Source organism: Gossypium hirsutum, chromosome A08 (genome assembly GCF_007990345.1).
Source record: "Gossypium hirsutum isolate 1008001.06 chromosome A08, Gossypium_hirsutum_v2.1, whole genome shotgun sequence".
NCBI lineage: Eukaryota > Viridiplantae > Streptophyta > Magnoliopsida > Malvales > Malvaceae > Gossypium > Gossypium hirsutum.
The window spans coordinates 25443389-25450730 of NC_053431.1; the positions used below are offsets into that span (position 1 = coordinate 25443389).

Below are 7342 nucleotides of genomic sequence, written 5' to 3' on the forward strand. Positions count from 1 at the left end.
ATGTTTTGGGCCTTGTGGGCTTGTTTAAGGGATGATATGAATATTTTTGAAATTTTTTAAATTTGAGTGGAAATTCATGTCTTGGTTTTGAATATTTGTTTGAGTTTAAGTCCGGTAATGCCTCGTACCCTGTTCTGGTGTCGAACACAGGTAAGAGGTGTTACATGTATTGAATGACTTGCATTAAATGGTGGAGTGATTCTTTATATATAACCAATGGTGAAGCAACTTCGTGTCAAGTGTGTATAGTGTTAGTGGATTGATAGGAATGTGCAAGTGTACATAATTGTATCAAGTAATAAAGTGACAATTATGTCAAGTTATCGTATCCATAGGGACTATGTAAGAAAATATTTATGAAATGTAAAAAAATTAAACAAATTCGTAGATGGAAATAATTGTTTTGAATAGGGTGATCTCAAAATTAAGAATTAACTAATTAATCAATTAAAAGTAAAAGTAAAATATCCAATGCATGATTTCGAAAAAAGATTTTAATCAATATGATATATGTGTGTTAGATTAATTTTATTATTTAACTTAGAATTATTAAAGCTATGTTCATGTTGTTACGAATAATTTAATGACAACTTAGTATTTTGTTAACATACATACATACTAAATTAATTTAATCAATTTAGTGAATGTATAAGACAGGGTGAAGTAAAAATATTCCTATGCTGAATTAATTTAATCAATTTTTGTAAGTAAGTATAAGACAGAGTGAAGTAAATATATTTCTATAATTTAATCACAACAATCTTACAAGTTATGCAAAGCAAGAATATTGTTTAATATGATTGCTAATTTAACCTTCAATTACCTTAGAAGGCTAAACATGCACCAATTAGATATTGTGCCGATTAATTATAATTTCTATCTGATTAATAATCAATTCGATAGTTATCTTACAATTATAATACAAGAATAACATATGCATGATTTTATCTAATTGAACAACTTACTAAGGCCTATAACAGCACAAATATGATTTTAATAATCTAAGTAATAGAATGCAATCAATCTAACACAGACACAAATTAAGTCATTTTAATTAAAATACAAGCATCAAAACAATAAGTATTCATGTTTTTTTTATCACAAAATAAACTGAAAAGAATTGGAGAAGGAAACTAGAAAACAAATCTTGGTGTTTCTCTAAAGCCAGACTAGCGTCCTTCCCTTCCTTTTTTCTTGTTCTATCAATCAAAGACCTTCATGAATGCTCAATTGTTGCAGCTCCAAGGGGAAAGCTAGGTCTTTCTCAAGAGGGGAAACTGACAAAGGATAGGGAGAAATTTGGGAAGGTAAAGAGAGTAAAGGAAAGAAATTATGAAAGAGATGAGTGAACGATGAATGGTGTGAATGAGTTGATAAGAAATGAGGAGGTGAGGAGAGATATTTATAGTGGGAGATGATAGTTTTTATTAGCTAAAAATAGCAGTAAATCCCTGATACGTGATACTCATGACAAGTTTTAAATATTCACAATGAATCATTCTTGAAACTAACTGTTATCACGATGAAGGCAAGTGTGCCTATCGAACAGTAGTATAGTTTTAGCAAGACCAGATTGTCGAACCCAAAGGAACTAAAAGTACTAATAATATTGTTTTTTTATTATCTAGCCTAAGAATAATGGGGTTTGTTTTAACTAGCTAATTAACTAAACTAATAATTCACAGAAAATAGAATTGGGGAATTACTTTTGGAAAACTCGATTGATTGAGACAATACCTAAGGAAAAATCCACCTAGACTTCACTTGTTATTTGACTCTGAATCGGATGATCTATTCATTTGACGTGATCCGTAGGAATCCCTAAGTTATATTATTATCTCTCTCGAGACTAACAACGTCTAACCCTAGGTTAAATAATTGAAATCTCTTTCTAATTAACTCCCTAGGGTTGCATTAACTCGATCTATGGATCCCCTTATTAGGTTCACCCTAATCCGGCAAAATCTTGTCACTCTATCTCTAGGCGAACAACCAAATCCAAATAATTATGACAATGTACCCTTAGACAGGGTTTATTCCTCCTCTGAATAAGAGCTTAACTTGAATCAATAACCTAGAATATCAAAATAAAAATTAAGAACACATAATTAAGAACAAATCAAATATTTATCATATAGTTCAGATAATAATAACAAGATCTGTCTTAAGTTTCATTCCCCTTAGGTATTTAGGGGTTTTAGTTCATAACTAAAAAGGTAAACATCTTAGAAGAATAATGAATACAAAACATAAAGAAAAACCCAAAACTCCTAAAGGGAAATTGAGGGGAGATCTTCAGTCTTTATGATGAATCCGGCTTCTGAGATGGATCTATCGGCTTTCCTTGAGCAGTTCCCTGCTTCCTTCCCTCTGTGTCTATTTTCCTCCTCCTTTAGGGTGTATTTATAGGCTTTGGAATGCCTAAGAACCCTCAAAATTGGCCTTTTCTGAATTGGACTAAACTTGGGCTCGGCAGGGACACGCTCGTGTGACACGCCCGTGTGCAATTGCTTAAGGCCGTGGTCAAGCCTGTTAAATAGGCACGGGCATATGGCCCACCCGTGTGAGTCGTGCTTCGATTCTTCCAAATTGACACGATCGTGTGGTCTGCCCTTGTGAGGAGGTCCAGGCCGTGTTGATTTCGTACATTGGCCCATTTTCTCCGTTTTTGGCCCGTTTCTTGTCCTTTCACTCTGCTATGCTCACCTAAGTATAAACATGAAATTAAGTTATTAAGAGCATCGAATTCACCAATTTTAAGGAAAAATCATCCATAAAATGTGCTAAGCATGGGATAGAAATATGTATATTTACGGTTTATCAAATACCCCCACACTTAAGCATTTGCTTGTCCTCAAGCAAAATCCTCAACTCATAATCAAAATAAATTCTTCTCAACTTATAATTTCTATCGATAATATCTCAAAATAATCCGTAGGCAATCATACATTGAAAATTCAACTGAAAGAACATCAAAGTTTCAAACATTCCAAGTTGAGCATTTTATCATGAAAATATAGGTGTCTCCCCTCGTCTAAGTAATTACCTTTGATTCAAAATGTCACAGAGTTTCACATCCTCACTAAAGATTCACTCAAATCACTCGAGGTGTTTAAGGACAATAAATGAAGCACTCAATAGCCAATAATGAAAAGTCATTACCATCGGCTTGCATGAAAATCAAATCTCTACCACTATAAATTGAGATAAAACATGAATCAAAAGGTCTTTCAAGGGTTGTAACGTGGCTTTGGTTAGAGGGTGTGGTCACAAGCTGAAAGAAAGGGTTAGAATCGAGATTGAATTGAACAATTGCCTAGCTACAAAAATGTCTAGTCATCAATTGCGTATAACAGAATTTTTCCTCAGAATATGGAATTTAATTCTTTAGCTCAGAAAATCACTACTACTAAAATGTATACATGTATATATATATTTTAGGAACAAGTCAAATTACAAAATAGAATAAAACATAGCTAAACAACTATTCCAACTCAAATCTCGACAAAAATAGGGATCAAATTAATTTAGGGGATTTCAACAATAATGAGTTATGGGTTAATATTGAGGGTACATCAATGAATGGGTTGTTAGGCTCAAGGGAGTTCACTAAGGGTTAATTGTGAAGGTAGGCTTTTATGGAGTGAGTGGGTTAAACCTAAGTGCCTTTCTCATTTTGCCATATCAAATCAAATGGTGTGGTCTTGACATGCATAATCAAGTAAGTTATAGAATAACAATTCAATACTGACGCACTCATAATGAAAGTGAGCATGAAAGAATTAATAGATGCTCTTGAAGGCTCAAGATCTCACAAAAATTATGGTTTTTTGATGTTTAAACTTGTGAATTCCAACTCAAAATAATACCTAAACTTGGGGAAACAACCTAAAAGTTTTTTATTCTTCAAAAATCAACTTATCATGCTCGATTCCCTAATGTCTTAAAGTTTAAACAATAAATGCATAAATGCCTATGTTTTAATTCAAGTTATATCAATAAAAGTCATAAATCAATCAAAATTTATCCTAAACATGATATGAGAGCTTTTCAAAAAAACAAGGCAATCATTCAGGGATTTTTCTGATAGTAAAATGAATACCCCCCACATTTAAGATGTACATTGCCCTCAATGTACAAAGATAGATATATAGAAATGAATATAAATATAAGATAGGGAGAGAAGTGAAACTTCTTGAGTGATGAATGAATTTCCTTGAACTAGAGTTTTGGAGAATAATCAGCGTGAGGGTGGAGGAGGATACTCCAGCGGTGGTAGAGGTTCATTAGTCCATAAGTCTATAAGTCCACCCGTGTGCTTGCCCTTGTGGTTCTGAAAAACCTGTGCTCAATGATTTGGTTAGTATGTTAGATTTTAAAAACTAAAATTTAAAGAAAGTAATATTGTTAGTGCTCGGGTTTCCTCCCGAGAAGCGCTTATTTATAGTCTAAGCTCAACTTACTTTTCCATTGAATGGTATGGTTGTTTGAGGAGTTTATACTCCTCAGTCCTGCTGTGAATCTCATCAAAATAAGGTTTTAGGCGGGTATTGTTTACCTTAAAAGTGCCGAACTTGGGATGACTTACCTTGACTATATCGAATGAGAAAATGCTAAGTACTGCAAGAGGAATTTCTTCATTTGGTTTGGCAGTGATAATGTGAGGATCTGCGGTATCTAGTAAAACTTTATCTCCAACCTTAAGTTGATTTGGTGAGGTATTGAGCTTGTTCTGGCATAGTTTTGGTTTATCGTGTGTTCTCGGTTTATGTGTCTTTCATTCATCTAGCTCCTCGATTTGTAGCCTTCGTTCTTCATGAATACGTCCTCTACTATTGCTTGAAAATGGCTCATGTACTTCCTTCAAACTCATTTCCTGCAAAGTATGTTGCACAATATTGTCAGTTTTAGTAGAATGGTTTGGACAATCACCTTCAATTTTAGTAGAATGTTGCCGAAATTGGAGCTTGAAGGGTGATTGCTTCGTATCCCACATGAACTGTGAGCTCACCTATGCCAACATCAATAATCATTCTAGCAGTTGCTAAAAAGGGCCTTCCTAAAATCAAAGGGGTGTTGCTATCCTCCTCTATGTCTAGAACAACGAAGTCAACAGGAAATATAAATTTATCTATTTTAACTAGCATATCTTCAATAATACCCCTAGGAAATCTTATAGTTTTATCTGCTAATTGAATGCTCATCTTAGTCTGTTTGGGTTTCCCAAGACCTAGTTGTTTAAACATTTTGTAAGGCATGACGCTAAAACTAGCCCTAAATCAGCTAATGCATTATTAACATCTAAACTACCAATTAAGCAAGGAATCGTAAAACTCCCTGGATCTTTTAGTTTGTTGGGTAGTTTATTCTGTAGAATAGCTGAGCAAACTATGTTTAGCTTCACATGTAAAGCCTCGTCCAACTTCCGCTTATTTGCTAAAAGCTCCTTTAAAAATTTCATTGCATTTGGAATCTACGATAGAGCTTCAATAAACGGTAAGTTAATATGTAATTTTTTTAAGAGTTTAAGGAATTTACCGAATTGTTCATCTGAATAGTCTTTCCTTGTCGCATTAGGGTATGGCACACGAGGTTTGTATTCTGTACTTACTGATTTTTGCTCATTGTGGTCTACCTCACCTTTACCTTTGCTTATCTCAGTTTCTTGCCTTGGTTCTGGTTCAAGTATGACTAACCCTTCCTTATCTTGACTAGTAATCGTGTTGAGTTGCTCCCTTGGGCTAGATTCTGTATTGCTTGGCAAGCTACGTTGTGGTCGTTCAGAAATCAACTTGGCAAGCTGTCCAATTTGAGTTTCGAGCCCTTGGATTGATGCTTTTTGATTTTTAAGTGTTGTCTCAGTATTCTGAAAATGAGTTTCTGACACCGAGATGAATTTGGTTAGCATCTCCTCAAGGTTCAGCTTCTTTTCTTGCTGGTAAGGTGGTTGTTGAAAGCCTGGAGAAATTGGGATGGTTCCTCCAACCTGCATTATAAGTGTTACTATATGGGTTATTTTGGGATCTAGAGTTATTGTTACCCATATATTGGACTTGGTCATCCTCGATGCTAGGGTTGAAGGGTTGATACTCTGTGCATGCTCCTCCTTCATTCGAATCGCACCTCATCACTGGATGTACCTGAGTAGAACCATACAAACCATTAATCTTTTTATTTAAGAGTTCTACTTGGTTAGATAGTATAGTCACTGTGTCGAGGTTGAAAACACCGACTGCTTTTGTCAGCTTTGTTCTCATAACTTGCCACTGATAGTTATTCAGTGACATCTTATCAATAAATTCATAAGTCACCTCAGGTGTTTTATTATTGATAGTTCCTCCAGCGGCTGCATCAATCATCTGCGAAGTCGAAGGATTCAGGCCATTATGAAACGTTTGAACCTGTAGCCAAAGCGGTAACCCATGGTGAGGGCACCTTTTCAAAAGGTCCTTGTATCTATCCCATGCATCGTAAAGTGTTTCTAAATCCATTTGCACAAAAGAAGAGATATCATTACGTAATTTGGTTGTTTTAGCCGGTGGAAAATATTTTAATAAAAATTTTTTGGTCATTTGTTCCCAATTAGTGATTGACCCTCGTGGCAACGAGTTCAACCATTGCTTAGCCTTATTCCTTAACAAAAAGGGAAACAACCGAAGACGTATGGCATCATCAGAAATGCCATTGATTTTAAATGTATTGCAAAATTCTAGGAAATTTGCCAAGTGAGCGTTGGGATCCTCGTCCTGTAAACCATCAAACTGAACAAACTGTTGTATCATTTCAATTGTGTTAGGTTTCAGTTTAAAATTATTTGCAGCAATAGCAAGTCTAACTATACTTGACTCAGTTCCTGTTAAATTAGGTTTAGTATAATCATACATAGTGCGCAGAGCAAGATTTTAATTAACAGTAATTGCAGGAGGTAGCGGATTTTCTTGGTTTTCAGCCATCTCCTCGGTTGGGGTTTGAATATCGTCCTCTTGCTCGTTCTCTGTGCATCTTAAGCTTCGTTTTATTTCTCTTTGGTTTCTGCAAACTGTGCAATCGATTTCACTGTCAAAAAGTAATGGTCCTGACGGGTTTCTTCTAGTCATAAAATATAAGAACCTGCCAGAAAAAGGGAAAAAGAAGAATTATTAATAAAAATTAGAATAAAATTTAAATTGCAGTAAAAGTAAATGGCTAAAGTAATAAAAATTGAGTGTTCCTAATATTTTAGTTCCCCGGCAATGGCGCAAAAAACTTGATACGTGATATTCGTGACAGGTTTTAAATATTTATAATGAATCGTTCTTGAGACTAACTATTATCACGATGAAGGCCGGTGTACCTATCGAAT

The 7342-nt window shown here is 34.7% G+C and overlaps 1 non-coding gene across 1 annotated transcript; it reads left to right on the forward strand.

The window, feature by feature from the left end:
• The first annotated feature begins 6417 nt into the window (after positions 1-6417).
• Positions 6418-6524, forward strand: LOC121205946 (small nucleolar RNA R71). Its single transcript, XR_005901020.1, has one exon. It is a non-coding gene; the product is annotated as a small nucleolar RNA R71 (small nucleolar RNA).
• The last annotated feature ends 818 nt before the right edge of the window (positions 6525-7342 follow it).